Source organism: Podarcis filfolensis (assembly GCF_964270895.1).
Source record: "Podarcis filfolensis genome assembly, chromosome: 5".
In the NCBI taxonomy this organism is placed as follows: Eukaryota; Metazoa; Chordata; class Lepidosauria; order Squamata; family Lacertidae; genus Podarcis; species Podarcis filfolensis.
In genome coordinates this window covers 35,266,300-35,280,286 of record NC_139608.1, presented here as the reverse complement: position 1 = coordinate 35,280,286, position 13,987 = coordinate 35,266,300, and the positions used below count along the sequence as shown (strand labels likewise).

General features: G+C 44.0%; 1 protein-coding gene across 5 annotated transcripts in view; it reads left to right on the top strand.

Annotated features, from left to right (window-relative positions):
- HDLBP (high density lipoprotein binding protein) overlaps positions 1 to 13,987 on the top strand; it is a 56,668-nt gene that overhangs the window by 1,283 nt on the left and 41,398 nt on the right. Inside the window, exon 1 of one of the 5 annotated variants that reach the window (XM_083613683.1) lies at positions 11,129 to 11,242. The exons of 3 other annotated variants lie outside the window; for them this stretch is intronic. The gene's annotated coding sequence lies outside the window, so the exon portion shown is untranslated. Of the gene's footprint in view, positions 1 to 11,128; positions 11,243 to 13,987 lie in introns of those variants that run through there. One more of the 5 variants, XM_083613685.1, reaches the window with a different exon arrangement.

Genomic DNA, 13,987 nt, shown 5'->3' with positions numbered 1-13,987 from the left:
TTGAGTTGGTGTGATCTCAGCAAAATTTGAAGAGCTTGAAATGGAACTCTTCAAATCAGGTTAGTGAGTAACAGAAAATGCAGATTCAGTTGCTAATCCCCTGCAAATTTACTTTAAAGCAATTCTTGTTTTGCATGATGGGACATGCAACACAATCCTGTGTGTTTTTACTTAGAAGTAAGGTCTACTGGCTGAATGACAGCTTTCTTCTGAATAACTTTAGAATTTCATTTCCGACATACACTGCTAAAGTTTGGTCTGCAGTCATATCCCCTACTTGCATTCTTCCTCAATGAAGCCTAAATGTGTAACAGCATTTGCTTCCACTTCTCTCTTACTACCAGTTCCTATCCTGTTCCAAGTCTCTGTCACTTATTGTCTCAAATACCAACAGAATGTAGATTTCAAAAATGCAAGGAACTGGGCTCTTCACATACTCAAAATACAGCATGCATATTTAACAGTATTTTATTTTTTAAAAAACTTGTATCTAGTATGGTCTGCATCAGGGGTCAGCAAACTTTTTCAGCAGGGGACCAGTCCACTGTCCCTCAGACCTTGTGGGGGGGGGCAGACTATATTTTTTGGGGGGAAATCAATGAATTCCTGTGCCCCACAAATAACCCAGAGATGCATTTTAAATAAAAGGACACATTCTACTCATGTAAAAACACACTGATCCCCAGACGGCCAGGTTTAGAAGGTGATTGGGCTGGATTCGGCCCCTGGGCTTTAGTTTGCCTACCCATGGTCTACATGGTGAATTATGGTTTTTTGAATAATTCAGTATTCTTCCTGGTCAGATAGCATGAATTCAACTATTGCCTTATAACTTTTTGAAGAATGCTGAGACAGCCATTTTAAAAAAAATGCTTTTTTTGTCCCTTGTAGCTTTTCACTTCTCTTAAGCAATGCAGATAATTTAAACACACATCCATAAACATTTCAAATGAAGGAACCACTCTTAATATTAAGATTGCTTAGATAATGGCCTAGTTGGGATGATTTTATCTCTGTTTAATAAGCCGAGATATGTACAAGCCTTTTTCATGTACACAGCCCCTTCACTCCTCCCTTTGTGGTATGAGTAATCAAACTAGGAAATCTCACTGATTAATCTTGGTTTCCCATTTCATCTGTACCAGGGAACTGTGATTACCAGCTTTTGAGCAAGCCAGGCTAGTAACTCATAGTTACTGAAGTTAATAGCCAGAATTTCCTGACTTTGTTGAAATGATAAAGCATGGTTAGAGACTCCCTCGCTTGATTGCTGAAGCCATAATAAAGGAAGGTGTGAAGGAATTGTGTGCATGGACAAAATATGAAGTATGACCCTCTGAATGTGGTAAATCAGTTTAACAACAGAAGCAGTTCTTACCTTCCCTATTTGGAAAATTTCCTTTCCCTTGAGATACCTATTGGTAAAGTTTGGTGTACAGATATTTAACTTCCAGCTACCAATGAATATTGTGGGTGAAAGGTGTATGTACAGTGTATGAAAGTTTTCATATCACTTGAAACAACACATTTACACAGTTCATATTGAGCAGTTAAATAATACTGAGCACAAGTAAGCTAATAGATCTAAATTGTAGATAAATTTGTATTGAATTGCAGCTTTATGGTGAAATAACCATCAAACATAGGGACGCGGGTGGCGCTGTGGGTTAAACCACAGAGCCTAGGACTTGCTGATCAGAAGGTTGGCGGTTCGAATCCCCGTGACGGGGTGAGCTCCCGTTGCTCAGTCCCTGCTCCTGCCAACCTAGCAGTTTGAAAGCACATCAAAGTGCAAGTAGATAAATAGGTACCGCTCTGTGGGGAAGGCAAACGGTGTTTCCATGCGCTGCTCTGGTTTGCCAGAAGTGACTTAGTCATGTTGGCCACATGACCCGGAAGCTGTCTGCAGACAAACGCCGGCTCCCTCGGCCAATAAAGCGAGATGAGCACTGCAACCCAAGAGTTGGTCACAACTGGATCTAATGGTCAGGGCTCCCTTTACCTTTACCTTTAACCATCAAATGTGGCAGAGGTCTACAAATGTTGACTTGGATGATGAACCAGCTGTCATGTCTGGCCAATCCCTCCCTTCTCCCAAGGCTTCAGACTTTCACCCAAGAGAAAAGTGAGAACTTATTTCATTTGCACTGGCATATGGGGAACGTATATGGCAGGAATATCTCCTCAGAAGAAATCCCTGTTATTTTTGTCCAGACTGCTGCACAAGTGAAAACTGTCAGGTGGAAATCTTGTGCTGAGTGTCCTGTATGCCAGAGGGCCTGCAGTGAGTTGGCAAGTGGAGTTATGCAAGCCTGAACCCTCAGGTATTAAGCCTATCTTGCTGCATGGGCTGGGCCAGCCTTCCCCAAAGATTGTTAGACCTAAACATTGTTAGTTCCTGCCAGTATCACCAATGGCCAGGGATGATGGGAGTTATAGTGCAAAACATTTGGAGGGCACCAGGTTGGGGGAAACTGGATAAGACAGCTTTAGTCATTGATGGTATTATCATGCAGCATTATATCTTCAAATGTAATTACAAACTCTTAGCCATCTTTACGGTCACAAATTCCTTGAATGAATAAACAAATTTTTTTTCTTTCCAGTAGCACCTTAAAGACCAACTAAGTTAGTTCTTGGTATGAGCTTTCGTGTGCATGCACACTTCTTCTGAAGAAGTGTGCATGCACACGAAAGCTCATACCAAGAACTAACTTAGTTGGTCTTTAAGGTGCTACTGGAAAGAAAATTTTTGTTTTGTTTTGACTATGGCAGACCAACACGGCTACCTATCTGTAACTTGAATGAATAAATTAATCATACCATCATATTGTTCATATGGATGCCCTTTGAAACTACCAGAAACAAGTTTTGCAAGATTAGATAAATATAAGACCCCTGGTCTTATATGTAGACCAGGGGTCCCCAGCCTGTGGCTCCTGAGCTGCAGGTGGCCCCCAAACTCTTTCAGGGCAGCTCCCAAGCTACTTGTCTGCTGCTGTTACTCTCCTGGCTTTTTCCTTCAGCCCTACACTGTTTCTCATTGTCCCGAGGGACACCATCTACTGCCACTGTCCTGTGCTTCCCCTGCAAATATACACCAGCTTCATTGTTTCTTCTGGCCTCCAAGTAGCACCATAGCGGCCTCTGTATATAGGAATGTTTCCGAATCCATTTGAAGTGGCACCGGAAGAGGCAAGTGAATTATTTTCAGATGAAATTCGTTGATTTGCAAGCCAATGATAATCCCAGTGACATATACAGATAGTTTTTATTCTGGCCTACCTGATATATTTACCAACCTAAAGAAATTTGCTGCAGGCATACTTATACTCTTTGGCACCACATAGTTAAAGCTATGGTTTTCCCAGTGGTGATGTATGGAAGTGAGAGCTGGACCATAAAGAAGGCTGATCGCCGAAGAATTGATGCTTTTGAATTATGGTGCTGGAGGAGACTCTTGAGAGTCCCATGGACTGCAAGAAGATCAAATGTATCCATTCTTGAGGAAATCAGCCCTGAGTGCTCACTGGAAGGACGGATCGTGAAGTTGAGACTCCAATACTTTGGCCACCTCATGAGAAGAGAAGACTCCCTGGAAAATACCCTGATGTTGGGAAAGATGGAGGGCACAAGGAGAAGGGGACGACAGAGGATGAGATGGTTGGATAGTGTTCTTGAAGCTACCAGTATGAGTTTGATCAAACTGCGGGAGGCAGTGGAGGACAGAAGTGCCTGGCATGCTCTGGTCCAGGGGGTCACAAAGAGTCGGACACGACTAAACGACTAAACAACAACAACAAAACCACATAGATTTTTTTTTTCAAAGATGAAAATTGTCAAATCCAAGTGTGGGTCAAAACTTACAAATGGACATTTACGTGGCATTTTAAGAGTGTCTGTCACAGACTTTAACCTGGACATCAGTGCCTTGGCTAACAGAAAACAACCACAGAAATGACCAGGTATGAGGACATAGATTCTATAATACTTAGATTGTTTCAAAATGGATTGAGTTCAGGTTAACATTTCTTCGTTGACCTCTGGCTTTTTACTTTTGACCTTGATTAGCAAATTAGTAATGTTGAGTTCCATTTTGATTCATGCAGCCACCCTCTTTAGGCATTGGAATCTCGAATGTGGCCCCCGTGTGTCACAAGGTTGGGGACCCCGATACAGACAACCAGTTCTCTGAGAACTTTAATAGTCATTTTCAATCTGAAGAATGCTATGGTCAGCCCAACATGATGATACAGACAAGAGGCTTGATGTATTATGATTAACCTTCGTAGAGGTAATGGCTTCCTGAATAGTAAACCATCCCTTCACTCTTTGATTGAAGACATCATGTATTAGGATATGTGATGAATGCTTTCTGGCCATTTATTGTTTCTGGGAATAGTTGGATTGGGTTAGACATCCTTCTTGGATAACTGGGATAATCCTGTTCTCCCAAAATTAGTAACAGAATTTGATTTCTATTTGGCACACTTAATAGAATTGTTTTTACGTTCTTTAGACTGGCCATTAAGAAATACTGATTTTTTTAAAGGGCCTAAGTGAAACTACTCATTGCAAAGTTTTGCTTTTTGTGAATCCACAATGCAGACCTGTTTTCTCTCCCGCCCCCCCACCTACTAAAAAGGTGTTGTGCCTCTTGTAAGCTCACTTGCTTGAGTCTTGTGTCATCCTAATAATCTGAGAATGGTGAGGGCATACTATAAACACCTTTTACTGTGAGGAAAAAAACGTGAGCGAACAATGGCAAATCAGTCTTACTGAAGCTGTTTTATCCAAAGGGAGGGTAAGCAGGTCAAGACAGACCTTTTGCCTCCCCTGAAATTTCTTCTTTATCCTCCTACAGGATATGTCTGATCTTGATGTGTGGGGGAGGTGCAAGTTATGACAAGCTGTCCTCCCCCATTTGGAAACTTTAATTCCTGTTGAAGTCATGCTGTGACATGTTAGCACAACCAGAAATTCCTACATTAGGAGCAGAAAACAATGGGATGCAATGGAACCCTTCCAGAATATATTTTATCTCCAGCATGGAGTTGGTGGCATGTTAGGTCACATCTCGTATTGCAACCGTATATTTTGAAGGATGTAAAATATCTGCTTAAATGCCAGGGTGTTTTTTTTGCACAGACAACAGAATGAGATCTAGTAGCCTGTTATACTGTGATGGATTTAATCTTGCTGCAGACCATCTATTAGCAGTACATGTGATCGATTGTGTGGTTTATTCTGTAGAATGTTGCAACACGTTTAGGGAAAACATTGCAAGGAAACACGGTGAAATGGAGATCTGGCTGAGAAATGCCTGGAGAGGTTCAAGAAAGTATTTGATTCTCACGAAAGTTTATGGATTGCTGTTGTAGGGGCAGTTACCTGGAAAGGAAGTTATATTCTGCCTTGGCTTTTAATGTTAAAATTGTTAAAAGCCAAGGTGGAGAAGGCAGTTCCTGTGAAGTAGCCCCTCAGTGTGACAACATGGGTCTCAAGAGTGTTCTGTTTTCAGTGTGGACCAGCATGCGTTTAAGACCCTAGTGGTATAGTTGCACACCCAGCCCACACTTTCTCTCATAACTGCAAACTTTAAAAGGCGAGAGAGGAATAACACATGCTAAGCACTTTGAACGCTTGCAAACACTATACTCATGAGGATTACTAATACTACTAATTTTTTTTCAGTGAATATGGAGATGCAACATTGTCTAGCGTCAGAATGCTGCACTTCCCTTCCTTCTCGCATGTTTTGACATTGATAGACATAGTGACCTCGGCCATTGAGGCTGGACAGGAAGAATTGTGAAACACTTTTCCAGTTGAAGATGATTGTACTATGTGAATCAGTGAAAAAAATTCACATCAGGTTCTGAGGAGCTTAGAATGAGCTGGATGGTGGTAGTCTAGCAATGAGAGAGTACAGTGGTACCTTAGTTCTCGAACTTCATTCCGGGAGTCTGTTCAATTCCTGAAACTATTCGAAAACCAAGGTGCAGCTTCCTATTAGCTGCAGGAACTTCCTGCACTCAAGCAGAAGCTGCGTCGGATGTTCGGCTTCCGAAAAACGTTTGCAAACCGGAACACTTCTGTGATTGCGGCATTCGGGAGCTGATTTGTTCAGCAACTAAGCCATTCAGGAACCAAGGTTCCACTTCTTCTTGAAGGAGATATGGAAAGGTTCTAACCACAACTTATTTTGATTGCATTTAACTATATTTGATATTAGATGATTTTTCTATACTTGAGGATTTTGCTTTGCAATATGGAAGAGAAAGGGGACATGTGCAGTTTGGGGAATTAAATTATGTACTGTGAGCCAAGCTCTATGAAAGGCAATACAGGCTCCCCCGTTACTTATGGGGGGGGGTACGTTCTGGGACCCCGTGCACATGAGTGAAAATTGTGTAATTGGGGAGCACCCTTTAAACACCCTCTCTGCCACTCTTTCTCCAATCCAGATCAAAAATACTGGATCCAAAAATATCCAGAACTAGAATTGAAGCTCTGGGGCTGGCTGGAGGTTAGAGGATGTGTGGGAAAGTGTTGGCTGCTGTTGCACTACCCCACATGTCAGCTGTTAGGTGGGGAGGCTGAGCAGCCTAAACTAAGCCCACCTGTGCCACCAGTCACCTCACTGACATTATCTTCGGGCTCTGGGAAGGGTGTCCTCAAAAGCCACGAGGACTCTCCAGCTCTCCCCCGCCATTTCCAGGCTTGAATCCATTTGTTCATTGATTTCCCGGCACCATGCATATATGTGGTTGCACAGGAGTTGGTCTCGTGTAAGTGGTCATCTTTATATTACTTAATTCCTAACCTTTTCTTTCTTCCTGACTCAAAGCTGTGAACCTGAGTGAATAGGGAAGACTGACCACAATAAAAAGTTGCTGCTCAACACAGTGACATTTGACTGTTTTACTAGTCTAAACACAGCTTTGTTCTTTCTGATTTTTTGTCATAACATCACATTTTCTGAACAAATAAAAATGCAGCTGATATGCATTTGGACTGTGTCTTTTGACGTGTAATATGATTCTTTTGATGTTGGCATCTGTCTGTCTTGGGAGACAATGGAAGAGTACACCTTCGGGGATAAACTCAAACCGTTGCAGAGTTACAGTGCTTGCTGGGGCTGTAAAAACTGATGCAGAAGAGGCATGTTTTATTTTAAGCATGTGTAATTAATAGGACTTATTCCTTAAACATGCTTAAAATGGCAGCCTTGGTCTTTCATTACATTATTCAAGAAACCTCAAGGTACCAGTATGTTGTCTAGGTTAAAAGACAGGTTGATACTGGCCTCATTCACATGATACGGTAAGCCAAACTATGGCTTACCATGACCATGCAAATGTGTGGGCTCCTAAGAAGCAGTTTGCAGCCACTTTGCTCTTTCATGAATTTATTTACACCCATGCCATGCCAAGCTAAGTCAGGCCCATTGTTAAGCACTCTCCTTGCTGACAATTTGCAATAAATATTCAAGAATAATATATTTCGGTAATAGTAGGTAATGTGAAACAGGCAACAGACTCCGTATTACATAGAGAGAATTGGGCACCTATTTGTTTAGCTAGTGAATGCAAGGTTTGCAACATGTGGATCAATATCAGACTATAAAGAGAGATCAAACCATGTCCTGGCAGTGTTCCAGGATCTTCTGCAAGACTTGGACAGAGCAGGCAACATGCTTATAAAATCTGCAGACGATACTGAAGGGACTGAGAAAAGGAGACAGATAGTTGCTACCATATGAAGTATTACATGTAAGAAATAATAATCAGATGCACAAGTATAAGGAGATGGCCAACTAGCAGCATTTCGGATAAAAATGTAAGAATCATAAAGTAGTGGATGAACAGCAAAAGACAGGTCTGCAATATGATGCAATGGCACATAAGACCAAACCTGTTTTAGTCTGTATCTTTTTTTTAAAAAAGATATTTATTGAAGTTTTACAAAAACATAAGTTTACAAAATACAAAAAAGTCATATAAAAAGAAAAAGATACAAAAAAGAGAACATAGAAAAATACATGAAAAATAAAAAAGAAGAATAAAAATACAAAATACAAATAGCTAAAAAAGAATTAAAAACAAATCCGTTCTTTGTAACTTTGAACTCATTAGCTTATTTCCTTGGCCTCCTCACACCTCCCCTTTTTGTATTCCCATTTAAATAATCAAATCAGCAAATCCTTACCCTCTTTAGTTTATCTTAACTCTGTATCTTAACATATTATAACTCTATATTTTCATCCATTATCAATTCATTTTTGCATATTCTTATTAACTCTGTTGCCAATGCCACTTATTTTCAATCCAACATCATTTTAACATTCATTAATTTTACAGTATTTCTGAAGATAGTCTTTAAATTTCTTCCAGTCTTCTTCCACCAACTCTTCTCCCAGGTCTCGGATTCTGCCAGTCATTTCCGCCAATTCCATATAATCCGTCACCTTCATCTGCCACTCTTCCAGGGTGGGTAACTCTTGTGTCTTCCAATACTTTGCAATAAGTATTCTTGCTGCTGTTGTTGCATACATAAAGAAAGTTCTATCCTTCTTTGGCACCAATTGGCCGACTATGCCCAGGAGAAAGGCCTCTGGTTTCTTCAGGAAGGTATATTTAAATACCTTTTTCATTTCATTATAGATCATCTCCCAGAAAGCCTTAATCTTTGGGCACGTCCACCAAAGGTGAAAGAATGTACCTTCATTTTCTTTGCATTTCCAACATTTATTATCGGGCAAATGATAAATTTTTGCAAGCTTGACTGGTGTCATGTACCACCTATATATCATTTTCATAATATTCTCTCTTAAGGCATTACATGCCGTAAATTTCATACCGGTGGTCCACAACTGTTCCCAGTCAGCAAACATAATGTTATAACCAATATCTTGTGCCCATTTGCTCATAGCAGATTTAACCGTTTCATCCTGTGTATTCCATTTTAACAGCAAGTTATACATTCTTGAAAGTATCTTAGTTTTGGGATCTAACAGTTCTGTTTCCAATTTTGATTTTTCCACCTGGAAGCCAATTTTTTTATCCAAATTATAGGCCTCTCTTATTTGATAATAATGAAGCCAGTCTCGCACTTTATCTTTTAATTTCTCAAAACTCTGTAATTTCAGTTTGTCTCCTTCTTGTTCCAATATTTCCCAATATTTCGGCCATTTGGCCTCCATATTGAGCTTTTTCTGAGCCTTCGCTTCCATTGGTGACAACCACCTTGGGGTTTTATTTTCCAGTAAGTCTTTGTATCTTATCCAGACATTGAACAATGCTTTCCTGACAATATGGTTTTTAAATGCTTTATGTGCTTTAACCTTGTCGTACCACAAATATGCATGCCAACCAAAAATGTTGTTAAATCCTTCTAGGTCCAAAATGTCTGTGTTCTCAAGAAGCAGCCAGTCTTTCAACCAGCAGAATGCTGCTGATTCATAGTAAAGTTTAAGGTCTGGCAGGGCAAATCCACCTCTTTCCTTTGTGTCAGTTAATATTTTAAATTTTATTCTAGGCTTCTTGCCCTGCCAGACAAATCTGGAAATGTCTCTCTACTCTCTGTTTTAGTCTGTATCAACAAGAACATCATGTCTTGTTGACCCAGAGCAATAGTACTGTACTACTGCTCTGCCTGGTGCTTATAAAACCACATCTGAAGTTGTTTTCAGTTCTGTGTATCCCAGTTCAAGTAGAATGTTGTCAATTTTGAATTAAAAGAAAATCTTATAAGAGCTACACAAACGATAACTGTTCTAGGAAGCATATTTAGATGAAGAAATGCTGAACAACGTTTGAGGGTTTAACAACTTAAAAGATGATGTAGTGGGAACAGATATGCTAACAGTTCTCAGATACTTTAAACATCAGAAGAGAGGGTAAATAATTGTTGTCCATCTTCTGAAGATAGAAATAATGGTTTTAAAAGTCAAGGGTAGATTTAAGTAATTATTGCATTGTGTGATGTGGCTCTTAGATTACTGTTGTTTCTTTATTTAATTACTGGCAGAGGAAAGTTGATGGTTGAAAATTAAGTACAACTGTTTACTTCCTACTCAAGTGGTTGGTGCAATATAGCGTACTGCTGTTCCATACACTCCCCTACTTTTCCCCCAAGAGCACTATTTTATCCAACTCCACTTGTAAGGAAACCACCTATGAAATGTAACCTATGTACTGTGTACAAGAATCGCTAGGTTATGGTGACAAGGCATTCTCATACAGGTATCTAACCCCTAGAGTTTTTCCTGCCCCCTTAAACTACAACTCCCAGAATTATTTGAGGTAAGCCTTGTGCTTTAAATGTGTTGGATCGTATGGTGTGGGTGTGGGCGGTTTCTGCCTCCTGTGCCGATGTTGAAATTATAGGCAAAGTATTTTGATTTGAACACCTGAGGTCCACGATTAAAACTGAATATTTGTATATAATAATAATAATAATAATAATAATAATAATAATAATAATTTGCTATTTATACCCCGCCCATCTGGCTGGGTTTCCCCAGCCGCTCTGGGCGGCTTCCAACAAAATATTAAAATACAATACTCTATTAAACATTAAAAGCTTCCCTAAACAGGGCTGCCTTCAGACGTCTTCTAAAAGCCTGGTAGGTGTTTTTCTCTTTGACATCTGGTGGGAGGGCGTTCCACAGAGAGGGTGCCACTACCGAGAAAGCCCTCTGCCTGGTTCCCTATATTTCTCGAGCATATTCACTCCGACTCCGTGTTAAGTCTCACCGAGTTCCCGGGGCTTATTCCGTGGTAGTCTGCGAGTTTAGGATTGCAGGCACGCGGCACGATCTTTTTACACGTTTCCTCGGAATACATGCCCAAGGTTTTGTTTCTGAGTAAACGTGCACATGGTCGCCACGTTTTGCTATGGAGGAGGTGGCAGGGGGAAGAGTTATTTTTTGGAACCCTTCCCTTCAGTCAAAATGGGAGGATTCGCTTCCCTTGGCGGCGGGGCTAGTTGGGGGACTTGCAGCTCAGGCGGCAGCGTCGGCGTCGCTTGACCCAGCGCCTCTCCGCGCCTCCCCAGTCGCTGGCAGCTGGGCCGGGCCTTCCCAGGAAGGGAAAGGGAAGGGGCCCGGCTCGTCTGACGTGTGAGCCTGGGATTGGCAGCCTCTCCCCCATATAGCAGACGGGAAGGTGCCTCGCCGCTTTCCCGGGAGCGCTTCGGGGCTTCTCCAGCAGAGCGAGCTAAGCAGGCACGGGCCGGAGTGAGTGCCACGTACGGGGCAGGAGGGCGGGCGCGCGGGCCGGGGGCGGCGGGAGAGCAGACGGGGAGGCGGCGGCGGCGGCCGCGGGAATGTGGAGCGGGGGTGCGGAGAAGGGGCAGCGGAGAAAAAGAAGGGGGGGTTGGGAGGAGGAGGAGAGAGTGAGAGAGAGAGCTGCTTGCCGACGTGGAGGCAGAGAGGAGGCGCCGACACGGGCTGTCCTCCCGCGTCCTCCCCTGCGGAGCTGCCCCTCTCTCCGCATTCCTCCCCCTGGAAGACGGAGGGCGACCCGAACAGGGCGCACGCTTCGCGCCGGGGCTCCGTCCCCTCGGCAGGGAGGCGAGGAGCAGGAGGAGGGGCGGGGGAACCGATCGGGCTACGTGTCACAGGCGCGCGGCAGCCGGATCTCCTCCCCCCTCCCAACTCAGCCGCAAAACTTTGCACCAACTTTCCTGGCCAGGTTCTTCCTGCTCCTCCGAGGAGCGACGGGGGCGGAGGAGCAGCAGCGGCAGAAAAAAAGAAGAAAAAGCCCACTCCTCCCTCTTCGGGCCGGCGCGTCCTAGGCTCCTGACCTTAAAAGAGCCAGAAGAAAAAGCCGGGAAAGGGAGGGGGCGAAACGAGAGGCTTTGTACTCTATCCTCTCCACACACCCCGCTCCATTTTGCAGGAGGGCCCCAGGCAACATTCCTAATCCTGTGGCTGATGTGGACATTGCAGAGGGCAAAAGCGGGACGCGGCCCTAAAGCCTGCTAGACTACTCTCCCTCCTGAGAGCTGGTTGCAGGTTATGGAAGTTCCTTCTGCCTACAGTATTGCTATTTTTTGGCGGGGGGGGGCACACGACAACCTCCTTCCTCCCAAGTGCATCCCAGTCTACTACATGAACGTAGTAAGAAAGAGTGAGCAAGTGGGCATAAAATTGCACATGTGCGCGTGCGCACACACACTGTGGACAGCATGGCTGGAAGGAGTGTGTCCTCTGGCACTGGTCAGGGAGAGAGAGAAAGTCTGGGAGCTGCTGCTACAACCTCTTGGTCATTCCTGTCTTCATAGAATTGTAGAATTGGAAAGGGCCACAAGGGTCATCTAGTCCAACCCCCTGCAGTGCAGGAATGCTTTGCCCAATGTGGGGCTTGAACCCACAACCCTGAGATTGGGAGTCTCATGCTCTACCAACTGAGATATCCTCTCGCCCAGTCCCCACCATTGTGGCCCTCGGAGGGTAAGCATAGGCTTGCCAAGGGCCAGCTGGCGGTGGTGGAAGAAGGAGCCACCTCATTTCGCACTGCAGGGAGCTCAGTCCTCCTTACTGGGCCAGGTTTCAACCGTTCCACTTGACAAGTTGGCCGCAATGTGTGTGGCACTGCCCTGTGGCAAGCACGATGCCTGCTTGAAGTTGCTCCCAGTGCCTTGCACACAGCAGCACCCTCTCCCCACAGATCCTTTCCCAGCATTTTTGGGTGATTCTGTGCTTGGAGATGCTTGGCTACCCTCAAGCAACAGCAGCACCTCACCTGGTGTGTTCCTCACTGGCTTGACTGAAAAGGCCAGATCACTAGGCATCCACCACCATTGTGCCACTCAGAGCAGAAAGCATAGGTGAGCAAACAAGAGGATGAGGTGGCCGCTCAGTGAGTGAGCAGCTTGCACCTGTGCTGTCTCTTTGGGCACCGCAGTTGTGGGGATTGGACCCAGCAGGTGAAATCCTCTGCAGCAATGTGTAGTGAAAGAGGGCAAATGAGTGGCAAAGGCCCCTTCACTGAGTGAGAGAAACAATGAGTGATTAGAGAACATGGCAGCTGTTCCTTGCATCCACCACTCATTCACCTGCTTTTATGAGGGGGGTGAGAATGCAAGCAGCAACTGTTCTGTGCCCCCTTCCCCCTGAGTCTTAGGTGGGAGCAGGTGGGGAGAAAGTAGTGGTGCTTTTGCTGTACCCAGCAGAGAAGAGGACCACAGCGACTTTGCAGCAGCTTGTCAGGGTCTGCGTTGTTGGGGCCTCCTGAGGCATGGGCTTGTGAGGCTACAGGTAGCGGGGGCAGCATGTGCCGCCTTGCCCTCCTTGTGTGAGCTTCGGCACCTATTGGCAAACTCCAGACCCCACAAGAAACAAAACTGCCCTGTAAAGGACAAACTGTAACTTTCTGTAGACTGCTTGCTGATCTTAGGTTTATATGGGCACCTTTCCAGAGATTATTGCAAGTTGCTCAACTGGAGCCAGGAATTTTGAATCACTCATAACACACATGCCTGTAGAATTCATGAAAACCTCACTCTTCTCCTCTCTCCCTTTCTGTGTTCACCGCACCAGTAACGAGGTTGGCTTTGCCTGCAATTCTTTGGTTGTCTTTCAGTACACTGGTGCCTTCCCAGTGAGACTGGTTCTCTGGGTTGGTAGGTAGGTCTGGGAGGGTAGGGCAGGCTTTAATTACAATTACCTTGTTTCTTAGCACATGTAAGAAACAGTGAAGTAATGGCCACGAATAAAAGTAAGCCCCAAGGAAACAGGAGTGGGGGGAGGGGGAGGTTTCAGAAGCTGTATTCTACTCAGCAGTTGCATGGGAATGAGGGCGGTTGACTCACAGAGCAGGTCTTAATCACTCAAAATTGGTTCATGTGCAAAGGTGGCGTTGAAGTCTGCCATATAGAAGAAGAAGCCTTGCTGTGCTTTTGAAGTTCTTAAGCTGGGTGTTGTCTAGCAAGGGTGTGTGTATGTGGTAATAAAGCGTTAGTGTCACCATGAAAGAGT